Source organism: Erinaceus europaeus, chromosome 11, assembly GCF_950295315.1.
Source record: "Erinaceus europaeus chromosome 11, mEriEur2.1, whole genome shotgun sequence".
NCBI classification, from domain to species: Eukaryota; Metazoa; Chordata; class Mammalia; order Eulipotyphla; family Erinaceidae; genus Erinaceus; species Erinaceus europaeus.
The window spans coordinates 61,929,560-61,950,294 of NC_080172.1; positions in this window are offsets into that span (position 1 = coordinate 61,929,560).

A 20,735-nucleotide genomic window follows, 5' to 3' on the forward strand; every position below is an offset into this window, starting at 1 on the left:
TAAAAAAAAGCAAATTCTGTTGCTATCTTCTCATTTTTTATTTATTTTTTTAATTAATTAATTAATTTTTTAACCATAGCACTGCTCAGCTTTGGTTTCTGGTGATGTGGAAAATTAAACCTGGGACTTTGGAACCTCTGGTATGAGATTCTCTTTGCATATCCATTTATGATATCTCCCCTAGTCTAATTTATTTTACTTTAATTTTAATTTTTTTATTTATTTTCCCTTTTGTTGTCCTTGTTTTATTGTTGTTGTAGTTATTACTGTTTTTGTTATCGTCATTGTTGGATAGCACAGAGAGAAATGGAGAGAGGAAGGGAAAACAGAGAAGGGGAGAGAAAGAGAGACACCTGCAGACCTGCTTCACTATTCGAAGCAACCCATCTGCAGGTGGGGAGCCAGGGGCTGAAACCTGGATCCTTACAGCAGTCTTTACGCTTTGCGCCACCTGCACTTAACCCGCTGTATTACTCCCTCCCCCACTCTAATTTAATTATTATTTTTTACCAGAGCACTGCTCAGTTCTGGCATATGGGGGGAGCAGAGGATTTAACCTGGTACTTTAGTGCCTCAGGCATGAAAGTCTTTGCATAACCACTGTACTATCTCCCCAGGCCAATTTAATTTTAATCTTCTTCTTCTAGCATTTGCCCTTCTTCCGTAGCCAGTCAACAGCGTCAGGTTGAGCCTGATGTCTGCCTGTTGCTGGCTTTGAAAGTGACTGGGATCCATGTGGATTCAGTCGGCTAGGAAGGATCGTCAGTTTCCCCAATAAATGGGTACTCACGGGATGCACCATGAGAAGGTCAATCCAATGCATCCCTTAATTTTAATGAGAGATAAAGACAGAAGAACACTGCTTAACTCTGGTTTATGGTGGTGCTGAAATTTGTATCTGGGACTTCAGATCCTCAGGCAAGAAAGCTCTTTGCATAATGATTTGTTGGGCATTAAGCCAGAACCCCCTGCTCCATCTTGCATTGCTGATACTACGGCCTATTTACATAATCATTGTTTTACCTGAAAGATCCCCACCTATCCCGTTGATCTATCTTCTTTCTACCTTGAGACCCACCCTGCCTGCTGGGTAACATTAATCCCACGGGTAAAACCCTCGCAACAGTTGCTAAGGAAGCTTCTACCTTCCCAGCGTGCTTTTGCCTTTCTCCACCCCCTTTCCTAGCCATTTCCGTTTCCGATTTGCCACTTCTGGTTTTATCCTATAAAAGCATTGGCTCTCTGATCAGTAGATCCTTTTGCATTACCACGCTGCCATGAGTTCCTGAGTCATCTATCTCCCACGTTGCTGAGTGAGTAGCAGCCCAGGCTGAATCTGGTGGAGTTCTCTACAACCCAGAGAGCACACACCTGGGGAAGAGGCACCCCCACACCAGCCCAACAATGATTATGCTGTCTCCCCACCCACTCTTCTCGTTTTTTTTTTAAGTATCGTTTTATTTGTTTATTTATTTATTTTACTGTTTATATTTCCTCACAATTTTTTTTTGCCTCCAGGGTTATTGCTGGTGCTCAGTGCCTGAAGCATGAATCCACTGCTCCTGGAGGCCATTTTTCCCCCTTTTGTTGTCCTTGTTGTTGTAGCCCTGTTGTGGTTATTATTGTTGTTGTTGATGTTGTTTGTTGTTAGATAGGACAGAGAGAAATGGAGAGAGGAGGGGAAGACAGAGAAGGGGAGAGAAAGACAGACACCTGCAGACCTGCTTCACTGCCTGTGAAGTGACTCCCCTGCAGGTCGGGATCACCTCGGTTTTGAATGGGTAATTTTTTGCTGTTGTTGAGTTTTATTGTGTTCTATTGGGATGCATTGGATCGACCTTCCCGTGGTGCATCCCGTGAGTCCCCATTCATTGGGGAAACTGACGATCCTTCCTAGCCGACTGAATCCACATGGATCCCAGTCACTTTCAAAGCCAGCAACAAGCAGCTCCTGACAGCTTTCAAGCTGTTGGTCCTGCTCTTCGAGTCCTCCAACTTAATGTTGAGGGGCTGTCCTTTGCCAAACACGTTCTTATTGGTCAATTGGCGATACAGCATCAGGCAGATGTTATTTGCCTACAAGAAACACATATAGCAGTCAATGAAGCTGCTCGATTCACCATCAGTGGATTCAATTTAATATGCCATAATCTTCATCCTAAACACGGCCGAGCCATCTACGCTAAATCATATCTTGTGGATGTTTACCATACGGCCTCTTCGACCTTCTACGACTCCATTACTATTGGAACTATTCAGCTCGTCAACATATATAAGCCTCCCAGTGCCTCATGGGATAATGAGGTCCTGCCTAGCCCGAATCACTCAGCCATTTATGTTGGAGACTTTAATAGTCATCACCAAGACTGGGGATATTCCTCCACTCGTGCTGACGGCTCTATCTTAGCCGACTGGGCTTCAGCGAATGACCTCTCCCTATTATACAATCCCAAACAGCCAGGCTCTTTTCACAGTGCTAGATGGAATAAAGACTTGTCACCTGACCTGTGCTGGATTAGCACAGTCAACAGCCAAGCCTTTCCCGCTACGAAACAAGTTCTCAAGATCTTCCTGCACAGTCATCACCGCCCAGCTATCATCCACATTGGTCTCCAGCTCCCACTGATTCTGTGCTCGGAGAAACTAAGATGGAACTTTCGGAAAGCAAACTGGCGTCTGTTCAGTGACCTTACCAACAAATCTATTCCTGCAATTCCAGTTAACTCTATCCCCTCTGAAGATTCCTACAGGCGCTTCCGCCAAGCCATCTTCAAAGCAGCTTCCCAAGCTATTCCTTGTGGGAGACGTGCTAACTATACGCCTTGTCTTGATGCTGAATGCGAGCAACTACTAAAGCAGTATGATGAGTCGGGTGACCCAGATGTGGCTGACCATCTCATTGCCTCCCTGGATGCAGCATGCCAAGCCCGCTGGCAACAACTCACGAAAAGTCTGAACTTTACCCACTCAAGTAGGAAGGCCTGGAAGCTTCTTCATAATCTGGGTGCCGATAGCCAACCCTCTCCCGTCTCCCATCCTCCCGTATCTCCAAACTCAGTGGCCAGTCACCTAACTCAAGTTGGACGTGCTAAGATCGACCCAGTCTGGAAAAGAGAAATTTCCCATGAGTGGTCATCCCACTTCCATTTATCTTGTCCATCTCCAAAACTCTCTCCCTTTACACTGTCTGAACTGGAAGACACTTTGAAGAGGGTTAAACCGGGCTATGATAACATCACCCCAGAACTCATTCTTAACTTGGGCCCCGCAGCAAAGAAGTGGCTCACTACATTCCTGTCCCACATCTTGGAATCCGAATCTATGCCCAAAATTTGGCGTCGTGCGAAGATAATAGCAGTTTTGAAACCAAAGAAAGACCCAACACTGGCCGCCAGCTATAGACCAATTTCTCTCCTCTCCATGTGTTACAAACTCCTTGAGAGGCTGCTTCTGTTACATATTTCTCCTCTTACAGAGAAATTCCTATCACCCACCCAAGCTGGTTTCTGCCCAGGAAGATCTACCTGCGAACAAGTCCTGGCCCTCTCAACTTACATTGAAAATGGATTCCAGAAGTATTTAAAGACGGGTGCTGTCTTTGTTGATCTCACAGCAGCCTATGACATGGTCTGGCACCGTGGTCTCCTAGTCAAGATCTCAAGATGCCTGCCTCCATGGGTGGCCAACACTATATCGTTTCTTCTCCAAAACAGAAGATTCCGGGTGCATCTGGGTGACAAGTCTAGCAGATGGAGATTTGTCTCAAGTGGCCTCCCCCAGGGCTCTGTTCTGGCTCCTATGCTATTTAATATTTACATCAATGACCTCCCAGAAACTTCTTCAAGGAAGTTCATCTACGCCGATGACATCTGCTGTGCAACTCAGGCATCCAAGTTTGACATCCTCGAGGAAACACTCATGAAAGACATGTCTCTGATATCTGATTACTGTAAAAAATGGCGACTAATCCCTAGCACTGCAAAAACAGTATCATCTGTTTTCCATCTACACCATGCCTCGGCCTCACGTGAGCTTAATGTGCAGCTTGACAATACGAGAATCCAGCATGAAGCCCAGCCAGTCTATCTTGGCGTTACTCTCGATCGCACTCTGTCGTTTCACGAACATCTCATAAAAACTGCAGCAAAGGTGGGCGCGAGGAATAACATCATTGCAAGACTGGCCAGCTCCTCATGGGGCGCGAGCGCTTCCACGCTACAGTCATCATCTCTGGCATTATGCTATTCCACTGCAGAATACTGTGCCCCAGTATGGTTCTGTAGCCCCCATGTCCACTTGGTCGATTCCAAATTATATTCCTCCATGAGGATAATTTCTGGAACCATCCGTTCCACCCCAGTTCCATGGCTGCCAGTTCTTAGCAACATCGCCCTGCCAGATATTCGTCAGGATGCGGCATCATCTAAGTTCATTTCCCACATCTATGCTCGACTGGACCTGCCAATATACACGGATATCTTCGCCCACCCTGTCCAACGCTTGATGTCTCGTCACCCAATCTGGTCCCCTACGCCTACACTGGACTTCTCTGTTCCAGACTCTTGGAAACAGAGTTGGCAGTCAGCTGAGGTAAAGAACAAACACCTCATCACAGACCCCTGCTAGCGTCAACCCGGCTTTGACCTAGCACGTTATGATTGGGCCCTCCTCAATCGTTATCGAACAGGCCATGGCCGGTGGGCCGCTATGTTCCATCGCTGGGGAGCCAGAGACGACCCGAACTGCCCCTGCGGCTACAGACAGACTATGACCCACATAGTCAACGACTGCCACCTCTCCAGATTCAAAGGAGGTCTCGAAACTTTACATCAGGCTCAACTTGACACTGTTGACTCGCTACGGAAGAAGGGCAAACGCTAGAAGAATTGTGTTCTTTATATATTCTGATTATTAGTCCTTTGTCCAATGTATGTTGTGTGAGGATTTCTTGCATTCAGTAGAATGTCTATTTTAGTGATGGTCCCTTTAGTTGTATAGAAGGTTTTCAGTTTGATACAGTCCCATTGGCTTATTTTTGCTTTTGTTTTCCTTGCTGTTGTACTTGAATCTTCAAAGATGTTTTTGAAGAAAACATCTTGGAGTGTCCTGTCAATCTTTTATTTATGTATTTTAAGGTTTCAGCAGTTTTTCTCCTAGGGAATCTATTCAAAGAACAGAAGAACACCTATCCAAAGAGATCTATGTGCACCTATGTTCATAACAGTACACTTTGTATCAATAACAGCCCAAATCTGGAAGCAACTCAGATGTACAATGATAGATGATCAGTTTAAAAAGTTGTGATATGGGAGTTAGGCAGTAGCACAACGGGTTAAGTGCACGTGGCACAAAGAGCAAGGACCAGCTTAAGTATCCCAATTTGAGCCCGTGGTTCCCCATTTGCAGGGGAGTCTTCACAGGCAGTGAAGCAGGCCTGCAGGTGTCTCTCTTTCTCTCCCCCTCTCTGTCTTCCCCTCCTCTCTCCATTTCTCTCTGTCCTATCCGACAACAATGATATAAATAACAACAACAATAATAACTACAACAATAAAAAGGGCAACAAAAGGGGAAATAAATAATTTTTTTAAAAAGTTGTGATACACACAATGAGATATTACTGAGCTCTAAGAATTCTTTTTTTCCATGGTCCAGGAGGTGGCACAGTGATAAGGTTTTGGGCTTGGATAAGGCATGAGGTCTTGAGTTCAATCCCCAGCGGCACATGTGCCAGAGTGATGTCTGGTTCTTTCTCTCTTCTCCTATCTTTCTCATTAATAAATAAATAAAATCTTTTAAAAAAAAGAATTCTTTTTTTTCCTTTACCATATATTTATTTGAGGTTGAAAGAAACTTTCAGAAGGAGGATAAATATTGGATGGCTTCACTTGTAGTTGGATCTTGAGAAGCAAAGCAAAGGGAGTCGGGTGTAGCACAGCGGGTTAAGCACACATGGTGCAAAGCGCAAGGGCCAACATAAGGATTTGGGTTCAAGTCCCCCTGCTCCCCACCTACAGGGGAGTCACTTCACAGGCAGTGAAGCAGGTCTGCAGGTGTCTTTCTCTCCCCCACTGTGTCTTCCTCTCCTCTCCCCATTTCTCTCTGTCCTATCTAACAACGATGACATCAATAACAACAACAATAACAACAACAATAAAAAAACCAGGGGCAGCAAAAGGGAAAATAAATAAATAAATATTTTTAAAAAGAAGAAGCAGCAGCAAAGCAAAAGAAGAGAAACACAGGGGGCTAGCTTGTATTTCAGCAAAATAAGAGAAGCATGGGGGCTCAGCCAGGTGTACCATCACCACCTGGCCCACCTTTTGAGATTTTTCTACGAGTTACCTTTGCCATAATTTTTCTGAGTTACTTTAGAAAAAAAAATTAAATTATTTTTATTGTATTTATTTACTTATTTATTTATTCCCTTTTTTACCCTAGTTTTTTTTTGTTGTTGTAGTTATTGATGTCGTTGTTATTTAAATTATTTTAAAATTTATTTTCAGAGAGAGAACCAGGCAGAAAGTGAAAGAAATGGGACCAGGTGGTGGTGCACCTGGTTGAGCACATGTGTTACAATACACAAGGACCCATGTATGAGCCCCTGGTCTCCACCTGTAGGAGAAAAGCTTCATGAGTGGTGAAGCAGTGATGCAGGTGTCTCTCTGTCTTTCTCACTCTCTACCCTCCCTCTTCCTTCTCAATTTCTGGCTGTCTCTATCCAATAAATAAAATGATTAAAGAAAGTTAAAGAGAGAGAGAGATAGATAGAGAGAGAGAGAGAGAGAGAAACTATATCACCAAAGCTCCCTTCAATGCAGTGGAGGTCTAGCTTGAACTGGGTCACACACATGACTAAGTAGCACACTATGCAAGTGAGCTATTTTGCCAGTCCTGGGTCTACTTTTAAACTCATTTCATGTTCACCATGTGCTTGTCAGCATTTTTAAAGCAAATACTCAATGGATTCTCAAGCATGAGGTCCTGAGTTCAAGCCCCACCAGAACATACACCAGAGTGATGGACTTTTTTTTTTTTTTTTTTTAAATAACCAAAGCACTGTTCAGTTCTGGTTTATGGTGGTATGGGGAATTGAAACTGGGACTTTGGAGCCTCAGGCATGAATCTTTTTGCATAACCATTATGCTATCTATTTCCATCTTATACTGAGTCTTCCTACCTCCCTCATGAATTAATAAAATCTTTTAAAAAATACTTCAAAATTATTTTTAAAGAGCAGGATCATGGGGAGTGCTTAGCTGGAGACACCTACTAATATATATATATATATATATATATATATATATATATATATGAATTAATTTATTTATTTATTTATTTGAAAGACAGGAAGAGAGAGAGAGAAAGAACCAGATATCAGTCTGGTACATGTGTTGCTGGGACTGAACTCAGGACCTCACGGTTGAGAGTCCAGTGCTTTATCCACTGGGCCACCTCCCAGACTACCTAATATATATTTTTTTAATTTGTTGTTTGTCTGGGAGTATGGATCTACTTGTCAACGCCCATGTTCAGCAGGGAAGCAATTACAGAAGTCAGACCTTCAACCTTCTGCCTCCCACAATGACCTTGGGCCCATACTCCCAGAGGGTTTAAGAATAGGACATGCACATGGCGCAAAGCGTAAGGGCCCACATAAGGATCCGGGTTGGAGCCCCTGGCTCCCCACCTGTAGGAGGTCACATCCCAAGCAGTGAAGCAGATCTGTAGGTGTCTATCTTTCTCTTCGCCTCTCTGTCTTCCCCTCCTCTCTCCATTTCTCTCTGTCCTATCCAACAACAACAGCTATGACAACAATAACAACTACAACAAGCACAACAAGGGCAACAAAATGGGAAAAATAGCCTCCAAGAGCAGTGGATTCATAGTACAGGCACTGAGCCCAAGAACTGAGCCCCAGCAATAACCCTGGAGTCAAAAAAAAAAGAATAGGAAAGCTATCAGTTGAGGGGATGGGATACAGAGTTCTGGTGGTGGGAATTGTGTGAAGTTGTACTCCTCTTATCCTATGGTTTAGTCAATGTTTCCTTTTTATAAATAAAAAATTAAAAAAAATTATTGTTGGGGCCAGGGATAAATAGCATAATGGTTATGCAAAGAGACTCTCATGCCTGAGGCTTTGAAGTCCCAGGTTCAATTCCCCGTACCACATAAACCAGAGCTGTGCAGTGCTCTGGTGTTTCTCTCTGTGTCTTTCTCTACATCTCTCTCAAAAATAAAATAAATAAAATACTTTTAAAGATTTTATTGTTTGTTTGTTTATTTATTAGGTAGAGACAGAGAAATTGAGAGGGGAGGGAGAGTTAGGGAGAAAGAGAAACACCTGCAGTACTGCTTCACCACTTGTAAAGTTTTCCCCCTGCAGGTGAGGATCGGGGGCTTAAACCTGGGTCCTTGTGTTTTTACATGTGTGCTCTATCAGGTGCACAACCTAGACCCCTTAAATATTCATATATACATATATATATTTATTTTTTTAAAAATATTTTCATTTATTTTATTATTGGATAGAGACAGAGAAATTGAGAGGGAAGGGCAAGATAGAAAAGGGAAGAGACAGAGAGACACCTGCAGCCCTACTTTACCATTGGTGAAGCTTTCACCCTGCAGGTGGGGACCAGGGGCTTGAACATGAGACCTTGTGCACTGCAATGTGTGCACTTAACCAATGTGCCACCACCTGCCCCCCCCAAACATTCTTTAATATTAGTTATAGAATTTCATATGAGTTAGTGAAAATGAAGCAATGTACTCTGGTACATGCAACTCTGGTAACAGAACCAGGAAGCCTTAGGCATATAAATTTAGAGTTGCACGGAGGGTAGATAGCATAATGGTTATGTAAAAAGACTCTCATGCCTGAGGCTCCAAAGCCCCAGGTTCAATTCCCCACACCACCATAAATCACAGCTGAATAGTACTCTAGTAAAAAAAAATAAAAAAAAAAAAGATTTCAAATTCAGAGTGTGTCATTTGAGCTATTTCCCCATTAGGTTTTTTTTTTTTTTTTTTTTAGCCTCCAGGGGCTTGGTGCCTGCACTATGAATCCACTGCTCCTGGAGGCCATTTTTCTCATTTTTGTTGCTCTTACTGTTATTGTTATTGTTGTATAGGACAGAAAGAAATCGAGAGAGGAGGAGAAGACAGAGAGGGGGAGAAGACAGAGAGGGGGAGAGAAAGATAGACACCTGAAGATCTGCTTCACCACTTGTGAAGTGACGCCTTGCAAATGAGGAGCTGGGGCTCAAACCGGGATCCTTAGGCCTTTGTGCTCTGCGCCATGTGTGCTTAACCCACTGCACTACTGCCCAGCCTCCCAATAGCATTTCATGCATATTTATTAACTTATTACTATTAATTTTTAATGAGAGATATAGAGGCAGAGAGGGAGACCACAGCACTGCTCAGCTATGGCTTAAGGTGGTGCTGGGGATTGAATTTGGGTTTAATTCATATTATAAGACAATCTTAAGGCAGATCTTACTCAAACCATTTCACACATGAGGGAAACTGAGGCAAGTTAAGTATTTGATCCTAAACACACAACTAGTAGGTAGTAGGTGGTGAGCATTGATTTCTTTCTTCCTTTTCTTTTTCTTTCTTTTTTTTTTTTTACTAGAGCGCTACTCAGCTTTGGTCATGTGGGGGACTGAACCTGGGATTTTGGAGCCTCAGGCATGGGAGTCTCTTTCATAACCATTATTCTATCTACCCCTGTCCCAACCCCAGTATCAAAATAGGCACTTTGGTGCTAAAGCAAATTCAGCCTTCATGCTACGTAGTCTATCAGAAAGGTTTGTGTTTTGGTCTGGGAGGTGGCACAGTGGAAAATGCATCGGACTCTCAAGGATGAGGTCCTGAGTTCAATCCCCAGCAGCACATGTACCAGAGTGATGTCTGGTTCTTTCTCTTTCTCCTCTTATCTATCTCATTAATAAATAAAATAGTAAAAAAAGAAAGGTTTGTGCTTATCATATCTCAGGATTTTGAAACTCCTTCTGCAAATCAAAGATGTTGTTGTGTATCAGTTTCAATAGCAACTGAATTTTAAAACTCTTGAAGTTTTTTATTTTTAAAAATTTCTTTCCACTACTGTTATTATTATTTTATTTGTTTATTTATTTTTACCAGAGCACTGCTCAACTTTGGTTTACTTTGATGCCAGGGATTGAATCTAGGACTTCAAAGTCTTCAGCCTTCAGTATGAAATTATTTCATTTTTTTAAATTTTCCCTTTTGTTGCCCTTTTTTTTTTATTATTGTAGTTATTATTGTTATTGATGTCATTGTTGTTGGGTAGGACAGAAAGAAATGGAGAGAGGAGCAGAAGACAGAGAGGAGGAGAGAAAGATAGACACCTGCAGACCTGCTTTACCACCTGTGAAGTGACTCCCCTGCAGGTGGAGAGCCGGGGGCTTGAACTGGGATCCTTATGCCGGTCCTTGTGCTTTGCGCCACCTATGCTTACCCAAGTATGAAATTCTTTTGCATAACTATTATGCTGTCTTTCTGGCCTAAGTTTTTTATTTAGAGAGGCTAGAACATCTGACATATGCGGTGTTAAGGACTGAAACTAGAACCTCATGCTTCGAAGTCCATTGCATTACCCATTGTGCCACCTTCCAGGTTACATAGTAGGTTGATTTATAACAAAATCAAACTGACTGACTTGATTTAATTCCAGGCACTGCATTCTCAGAACACAGAAAATTTAATGGGGAACAATTTCTTTCCATAAAACTGCATAGTTTTCAAGAATAACATATTTAAAAAAATTATTTATTTATTATTGGATAATGACAGAGAGAAATTGAGAGGGGAGGGGGAGATAGAGACAGAGAGACACCTGCAGTCCTACTGTAATGTGTGCGCTTAACTTAACCAGGTGTGCCACTGCCTGGCCCCTCAAGAATAATATATTTATTTATACTAGATATTAAAAAAGACAAGTGGAGGGGGTCAGGTGGTAACACCGTGGGTTAAGCGCATGTGGCGCGAAGCACAAGGACTGGTGTAAAGATCCCGGTTCGAGCCCCCAGCTCCCCACCCGCAGGGGAGTCACTTCACAGGTGGTGAAACAGGTCTGCAGGTGTCTATCTTTCTCTTCTCCTCTCCGTCTTCCCCTCCTTTCTCCATTTCTCTCTGTCCTATCCAACAATGACATCAATAACAACAACAACAATAATAACTACAACAACAGTAAAAGGGGGAAAAAAAAGACAAGTAGAAGTAGACATCAAGTAATTAAGAAAAATTCTAGGGGCTAGGTGGTGGTGCACCTAGTTGAGTGCACATGTCACAATGCACAAGGACCTGGGCTCAAGCCCCTGGTCCCCACCTGCAGAGGCAAAGCTTGAGGAGTGGTGAAGCAGGTTGCAAGTCTCTCTCTTTTTCTCTCTTTCTCCCTATCATCCCCTTCCCTCTTGATTTCTGTATCTATCCAATAACTAAATAAAGATAATAAAAATATTAAAAAGAAACATTCTAGGTGTCCTGGGAGATGATGATACAATGGTAGTGAAGAATTTACAAGTGTTGAGATCCTGAGTATCATTCCTGCCACAGCATGTACCAACCACAGTGGTTGATACTCTGAATCTTTCCTCTCACTCAATAAAATTTATTTTTTATTAAAAAAAAATACGAGCAAGAGATAAAAGAACCAGAGCAACATTCTGATAAATGTGATGCTGGGAATCAAAATCAGGATTTCATGACTAAGAATTCAATCCTTTAACCACTGTGCCACTTTGGGGACATTCACTAACCTTTAAAATTTTTTTTGAAAATTAAGAAATTATTATTTTCCTTCTTTCTTTCTTTTTTTCTCTTACCAGAGTGTTGTGCCCAGAAGTTCAAGTCCCGATCTCACACAGGGAAGACCAGAATCTCATGCAATAGCAAGAGCCTTTATTAGCAAGCTTAAGGTTGGGCCACCAACACCTTTCCACACAAGGGGAGAGTCTGCGATGACTCCCCGCAACATTCTTCATCTCCGCTTTTTATATTACACGGAACAAGGAGCAGTTGGTTTCAGTTTAACAGTCTCTAACAAGGAACCGTTGGTTTCAGTTTAACAGTCTCTAACAAGTAACAGTTGGTTTCAGTGTAACAGTCTTTAACAAGTAACAGTTGTTTTCAGTTTAATGGTCTCTAACCTCCACATTCCTTGTCTTTTGTAACTTCTAGGGCCCAATCTTGGGCCAATCTCTGTTTCTGACTACTGCCCTGGTATCCAGGTGAGGTTCAATGGGGTGTGAGTAGTAGTAGTAGCAGGAACGAAGATTAAAGTCACCAGGAGAGAAAGAGTCGGCAGAGTCACGAACGGAGCAATTGGAGATTGAGCTAGTGTTTGGGGACAGACTTGAGTCACCATCTGGTTTTGAACTCTTCTGTCTCTACTGCACGAACGTAGGAGTGGTGGATCCACAGGTCAATACCATCCACCTTCAGGGCCGTGGGGGTGGCTAGGATGACAGTATAAGGTCCTTTCCACTGGGGCTCAAGTGTCTCTTTTTGGTGGCATCTCACCAAGACCAAGTCTCTGGGCTGGAAGGGATGAGGGTCTGGAGGAGGTGCAGCTTCATATATTGTTCTCAGTCTCGGCAGCACATGCTTTTGGACTCGATCTATTGTCAGTAAAGAGGCAAGCAGGTCTTGATCATTAATATCAGCGAGCAAGTCTGACCTCAAGGCTGGGATTATGGGAGGGGGACGACTGAACATGATCTCGAATGGGGTCAGCTTTGCAGTATAGGGGGTATTTCTTACTCTATAGAGGGCAAAGGGAAGGAGAGTTACCCAGTCTATGCCAGTCTCCATAGTTAATTTTGTTAAGGTCTCTTTTAGAGTCCTATTCATTCTTTCTACCTGTCATGAGCTTTGGGGCTTATAGGCGCAATGTAATTTCCATTTTGCCCCAAGGACACCTACCAAGTTCTGGGTTACCTGGGAAGCAAAGGCTGGACAATTATCCGAGCTTAATAGAAGGGGCATACCTGTTGTATGCTTTACATTGGGTTCTAGTTCTCCCCCACCGAGAGAATTAGATCAGTCCAGTTAAATTTCGTGGGCCCGCTTGGCCCCGCCCCGAAGGAAACCCGCCAGAGTTCCAGAGTGACAGAGTTAGAGAGTCCGAGAGTTCCTGAGTTCCTGAGTTTGAGAGTTTCAGAGTTACAGAGTAAGCGAGAGTTCCACAGTGGAAGAGTTTCAGAGTTCGAGAGTTCCAGAGTTGGAGGGTTCCTGAGTTCCAGGGTAAGAGAGAGTGCTTGTGCCACCGCAAAGAGACAGCAGAGTTCTGTTTGGTGATTAGTTTGTCTTAGTTTATGAATCGTTGTTCCTGAATAAAGAAATACAGCTTCCCTGCCCAGCCGTTGTCTCCGCGTCTCTGTTACCCGCCCGTGAAGCTAGACCCGCCAGCAAGAGCCTACGAATTTTAACAACACATACCAAACCTGGGAAAAATCTCTTCGAGTAGTTTCTTCACCACTGTCTGGGCTGTCTCTCTCTTAGTTGGGAATGCTTCAGTCCATCCTGAAAAGGTATCTACAAACACTAACATATATTTATACCCATATTTTCCTGGTTTTACCTCAGTGAAGTCTATCTCCCAGTAGGCACCTGGTCTGGTTCCTTTCTCATACACCCTGGAAATTCTAGGCTGGTTGCTAGCATTTGCAAGTCTGCAGGCTTTGCATTCTGCAACTATTTTCTTAATCAGTTGGCTGTTGTTGTGGATTCTCAGGCTGGCTTCTTGCAAAAGTTTGGCCGTTTTTCTTCGCCCCATGTGGGTGGTTCTGTGTATATGCTGTAGCAGGTGTTTGGCCATGGCTTGGGGTAAGATGAGTTTACCATCAACTGTTACCCACCAGTTACCGCGCTTGTCAGCGAGAGGTAACTTTTTTATCTGGAGCTCATCATCTGGTGTATATTCTGGCTTATCAGGCAGGGTGGGTTTGGCAGACAAAAGAGCTAATTCATCAGTTCTTTCTAATGTGACTTGTCTGGCTGTGGTATCTGCTAGGTGGTTGCCCTGTGCCACAGGACTTTCTCCTTTTTGGTCCAGGGCAGTGTATTATGGCCACCTCATCTGGCATCCAGATGGCCTCTAACAGGTCTAATATTTCTTGTTGTTTTTTGATAGCTTTACCTTCAGCTGTGAGCAGTCCCCTTTCTTGATATATAGCCCCATGGATATGGGCTGTGGCAAAGGCATAGTGGCTATTGGTGTTGATGTTAAGTTTTTTTCCTTTTCCCAGGTTGAGGGCTTTTGTGAGGACAATTAATTCAGCTTTTTGGGCTGAAGTCCCCGTGGGCAGGGCAGCTGCCCACACAGTCTCATGTTCAGTAGTTACCGCAACCCCAGCATACCTTACCCCATCTCTGATGAAGTTGCTCTCGTCAGTATACCAGTTCACTTCTGTTCCTTTTAAAGGCTGGTCCTTCACGTCTTCCCAGAGGCTAGATGTGTAGTTCAGAATCTCAGAGCAGTCATGTAAGGGAGTGTCTAATTTGGGGTCAGGGAGCAAGGTTGCTGGGTTCAAGGATGCACTGGACGAGAACTGAATGAGGGATGGGTTTAGCAACAAGCTTTGATAATGAGTTGCCAGACATTGCTGATCCACCTGTCAGGAGGTTGTTGGAGGAGCATGAGGAGTAGTCACAGTCACAGTCAATTTCTGACCGAGAGTCTAGGCATGCTTTGTTTGAAGGCACTCTCGTGATCCTCAGTCCATTTAAAAGGCTGCCTGCCCTCCTCAGGTTGCCTCATAAAGGGGTTTTGCTATTTCAACAAAACTGGGGATCCACAGCTGGCAAAACTCCACTGACCCCAAGAATTCTCTTACCGCCCATCAGGTTGTGGGAGTAGTTATATTAAGTATAGTCTCTTTAACCCTCTTATTTACTTCTCGTAGGTCTTGGACAGGTCTGTAGTCCCCTGTGCCTGTTTTTTTTTAACCAGTAAAAGTGGGGTGTTCCAGGGTGATTGGCAAGATACCAGAATGCCCAACTCCCATAATCTTCTGATATGGGGGGCAATGCCCTTATGGGCTCCTAGAGGGAGAGGATACTGTTGAACCTGGATCGGCTCTATCCCAGGTTTGAGTTCTATCCAGATGGGGATCTGATGTTCTGCCAGACCCATTCCTCATTTGGCCCATTCAAGTGGAAATTTATTCATCCAGACTACCATCTGGGGAGGAGGCTCTGAAGGGTCGGGTTTCTGATAAAGTCAGTATTCATCATCCAAATCTAAGGTAAGGACAGGAACTGGCATGGAGCTGGTGGTCATAACTACTGGTCCTTGGGGTTGGAAAGTAATGGTTGCTCCCATCTTAGAAAGCAGGTCTCTCCCAAGAAGGGGGCAGGGCATTCGGGAATAAGCATAATAGAATGAGATGCCTGTCCCTTCCCCAAGTCCACAATCCTCCACGTCGTCCAGCTATATTGTTTCATGCCAGTCGCTCCTTGTACCCAGGTCTTTTGTTTGGATAGTTTTCCCATTGATTGGGTTAACACTGGATGTTGAGCCCCTGTAAGTGAACATTTGATACGCCATGATTCTTTCTAAGAATGCAGCTGGGGTTTCTGTCTTTTCCTATTGCACACTACTAACCTTGGCCAAATTGGTGGGTTGGTGTGCAGCTGCCCGGAGACCTCCCATTAGAGTATGATGATAGACCCGGAGCTTCTCCTTACCTTCAGGTGAGTTAAAATCCCAGGTGGGTCTTATCAGAGGGAAACTGGCATCTATCAGGGCTGGGTTTAAGGTGGGGTTCCCACCCACCCCATGCATGAGTTTTCAGGCTTCTGAGAGGATCCTTTCTCTTTCTTCCATGGTAGAAAGAATCTGTAAAAGCTGCTGGTATGTCTCTGGGCTGTCACTCCTGTGTGCGACAGGGTATGTGGATTGGATGGTCTATGGGCTGGCCCCTCCTGGCTGCCACGGGACGGACGCCAGTGTGTGTGTGTGTGTGTGTGTGTGTGTGTGTGCACGTGCAGTCACATCCATGTCCATGGACTTGGGGCTGCGTGGCCGTGGCCTAGACTGCTGTGTGAGCGTGGGATTCCTGGCACCCCAGGCCTGACACTGAAGAGAGGGAGGGGACTGTGGCGATGGCAGAGGTGGCCATGGAGCCAGGGGGTCTGCAGCAGATGAAGCCCTTCCTCTGGGGCCGCCCCTGGGGACATATTCTCCAGGATGGTTATGGGGGGGCGTCCTGGGTGCACCCTGTGTGGAGTTACCCCTCTCCCTACCTCCCTTTTACTGCCCTGCCCTGGGCTGGATTCAGGAACCTTTCCAAAGAATGATCGTCTTTTTGCTTTTGGCAAAACTCTACTTAATCCAATGGGTTTTTTTCCCCCTCTGTACAGTAGACTTCCCAAGTGTAATAAACTTTAATATAAAGTAGCCCTGTGAAGTCCACACCCTCCCTTCCTGTCTCCGGGTTGCTCGTGTAGACGTGACCGACCGGTGTGTACCCTCCCCCCAAGAAAAAAAAAAAAACCCGAAATCAACTTGGGGGAAGCCTGGCTTGAAGCTCTGTGCCTTTCCCATGGGGAGGAGGGACTCAGGGGCCAGAATCCCTCTTCCTCTGGTTTTTGCTTTTGCTGAAAGGCTGGGGGTGCAGTAGGTCAGGCCAAGGTCACATAAGACCTGCTGGTGTTGATCTTCCCGTGTTGCCAAGGGGCTCTGAAGTGGCTCAAGATGCCTCACCTGACTGGAGGCCTGGAGCAAGGCTTGTCCCCCACCCCCCAGCTCTCAGAGGCCTCAGGAACTGGTCCTCCTGGCCCCACATGGGGCTCCTGGGAACCCCCTGGTCTCTACTTGTTTATTTAACTCGAGGACAACAGCCCAACAGCCCAGCTTCTCCGGTGCCCTGGGACCTTCTGCCCTGAGGCTGTGACTGGATGTGAAGTGGGGGGGGGGGAGGGGACGGCCCTCACCTCTGCTGGGCCTGGGACCGAACTCCTGGCTGGGCCCCTCTGTGTAATGAATAAACAGTACTTCTCACTCTGAAAAAAAAAAAAAAAAAAGCTGCTGGTAATCATCCCAGGTTGGCTGATGGGTAAAAATAACAGACTCTTAACAGGTCAATGAATGTTGCTGGTTTTCCTGAAAACTTAGGGTTCTGCATTTTCCAATTATAAAGATCATTAGTGTGGTCCGTGCGGTGGCGCAGTGATAAAGCTTTGGACTCTCAAGCATGAGGTCCCGAGTTCGATCCCTGGCAGCACATGTGCCAGAGTGATGTCTGGTTCTTTCTCTCTCCTCCTATCTTTCTCATAAACAAAATCTTAAAAAAAAAAAAAAAAAAGATCACTAGTGGAAAATGTCCAATACTGCATCAATTGTTTGCCATTCTTGTTTGGGGGTCCTAGGGCCTGAAGGGGCAGGGTCACCGAATCATGAGTTCTCTGGGCTATATAGGCTCTCATACGAGGAGGGCTCCACTCCATAAGTCCTGGCCTGCTTCCGGGGGTGCCTGTGGGACTGGGGGAGATTGAGGTTGGTAGGGAGGAGGGTACTCTAGGAGGTCTTCTTTGGGACCACCTTGGAGAATAGGGTAGGAGGGGGAAGTGAGAGGAGGCACGGAGGGGGCAGTAGGCTGACGACGAGAATCCTTTAAAGCAAGAAGGGGGGGGGTCTTAAACCCTGTGGAGGAAGAAAAGGTTTTAGCCAAGGGGGGTGGGGGTTAGATCCTGCCAAGTGAGGATATAAGAAATCTGGTCTGGGTGTCCTGGGTGTCCAAAGATGACGTCTCTGGTAGCATAGATAGTAGGCAGTTCCCAGATTCCTTCTGGGGACCAACCAGTAGAGAAGGTTGGCCACTCATTTCGACAATAAGTGATCATCCGGCCCTGTTTTACCTCTAGACCCAAATTATGAGCTCTACATTTGAATTCTTTGAAATGATCCAGGACCATAACCAGAGGAGTCGAAGTAGCCTGACTCATGACTTTGGACTTAAGACAAAACTGATAATGAATACAGAGACAACACACAGAAGGAAAATACAGAGACAACATACTGAAAGAAAACTCCAGCAGCCCAGCCGCCAACACTCTGAACGGAGGGAGGACAGCCTCTTGCCGCTTCCCTACAGATGGGAGGACAGCCTCTCACCACTTCTGATGGCCTTTCACTGCTTCATGGGCATGACCCATTCTCCCCTTCAAAATTTGTGAGGTTATCCAATTCCCTACAACAGGATCTGGGATGTCTCCCAGGACCCTGGACCCAGAGCCACCCAGCATGTCCACCTTCGACTCCAAGGGGTCTCTTGCTACAGAAACCTCAAGTTTGACTGGTCCCGAAGGCTCAGTGAGGCTGGCGTTCCTTTAGTGAGACAAGAATCCTGGACGAGCTCCTAAATGTTATGCCCAGATGTTCGAGTCCCGATCTCATGCAAAGAAGACCAGAGCCACATGCAATAGCAAGAGCCTTTATTAGCAAGCTTAAGCTTGGGCCACCGACACCCTTCCACGCAAGGGGAGAGTCTGCGACAACCTGAACATTCTTCATCTCCACCTTTTACAGTGCGCGGAACAAGAAACAGTTGGAACAAGGAACAGTTGGTATCGGTTTGAACAGTTGGTTGCGGTTTAACGGTTTCTAACAAGGAACAGTTGGTCGGGGCTTTTCTCTAACCTCCACAGAATTATGCAGGAAAGGGAGCCCCACCCGAGGTTCCAGGACTGGGAGAAATACGGGTTTTGTAGAGAATGGGGAAGGTTCTTGCTGTCTAAGGGTTTAAGATAGCAATAGATAGTTATTGCTATAACCAAATTATTTGGCAATTGGGTTAACTTTGAAAGTCCCATTGTTAGGATTTACTGTATCATACAAGATCTCACCATAATTTATATTCTTTTTATGTTATTTACATATAGCTGTATGTTATAGGTGTTGCCAACAGCTGCTTCTGTTCTCCCTGGTCTAAGCTTATAGGTGATTTAATATTTCAAAGCATGAGTCATTATTAGAGATGTATTAACAATTTGAACCCACTGTTAAAATTCAATCTGATTATCCATTTGAAGTCTTATTTTAAAAAATATTTATTTATTTTCCCTTTTGTTGCCTTTGTTGTTTATTGTTATAGTTATTATTGTTGTTGTTATTGATGATTATTGTATAGGACAGAGAGAAATTGAGAGAGGAGGGGAAGACAGAGAGGGGGAGAGAAAGATAAACACCTGCAGACCTGCTTCACCATCTGTGGTGTGACTCCCCCCCTGCAGGTGGGGAGCTGGGAGCTTGAACCAGGACCCTTCTGCCGGTCCTTGTGCTTGGCACTTGGTGCCACGTGCACTTAACCCGCTATGCTACTACCCCGACTCCCACCCATGCTTAGACTGAAGGCATATATATTCAGAGCTATGGTCTATGCATCAAAAAGCCTGAGACATCCATTTCCTGCCTCTAATTAATTAGTGATTTGTGAGACTGTGAATTAGTAGGAGTGTATATTAACACCATTCCCACCATCAAAGGTCTGTGTCCTTCCCCTTGCCCCCGACAGTGAAGTTGAACATCTACCCTCCTCCCCCCAGAGATTTTTACTTTGGTGCTATACTCTAAACTCAGTCAGATTCTGCTTTGAGTTTCCCTTTCTGTTCTTCTTATAATCCATATTTTTAAACATTGACACCCTGGTCCAATCAACCACTTTTCCTAGCCTGAAAAATTACTGTATCAGCAGTCTACTTTATCCAGATCTGACCTCCTACAAGATTTCTCCCAGAAACAGCCACAGTGACTTTTTACATAACTTTGAGTCATTGCTCAAAAGTCATTAAGAACTTCTCATTTCACTTGGCATTTTAAAACTGGGATAAATGCTCAAGGGAGACTGCATAATGGTTATGCAAAAGACTTTCACTCTTGAGGCTTTAAGGTTCCAGCTTCAATCCCTGGCACCACCATATGCCAGAATTGAGCAATGATCTGGTGGGGAAAAAAAAGAGACAAAACCTAGGATGTATGTCTTCCTTGAGCACTCCAATGGTATAAATTTTCCATAGGGGTACACAAGTAAAAAGAGTTTTAAGGAATTAACCATGTATACATATACATACATGCACTGCATCTATAAAATAAAAAAGAAAGTTGATAGGGACCTGTCTCATCCTAGTAATAATCTATACATCTATGTCTACATAAATTGTAAAAAAAATAAATAAATAAACAAATCCTCGGGAGTCAGGCAGTAGTGCAGCGGGTTAAGCGCATGTGGCATGAAGCGCAATGATCGGCATAAAGGATCTGGCTTCAAGCCCTCAGTTCCCCACCTGCAAGAGGGGTCCCTTCACAAGTGGTGAAGCAGGTCTGCAGGTGTCTATTTTTCTCTCCCCCTTCTCTCTCCATTTCTCTCTGACCTAACAACAACGACATCAATAACAACAACTACAACAACCATAAAAATCAACAAGGACAACAAAAGGGAAAATAAATATTAAAAAAAACACTAAACAAATCCTCAAACAACAACAAACAAAACCTATCTTTTTTCTTTTTTTTAACCAGAGCACTGATAAGTTCTGGCTTATGGTGGTGCAGGGGATTGAACCTGGGACTTTGGAGCCTCAGGCAGGAGAATCTCTTTGTATAAATGCTATGCTATCTACCCCTGCTCCCTACTAGCCATCTTATTTAGACATTCCCAGCAACACTAAATATCTTTTGATTTTGTACTTTTAAAGTAGTTAATGGT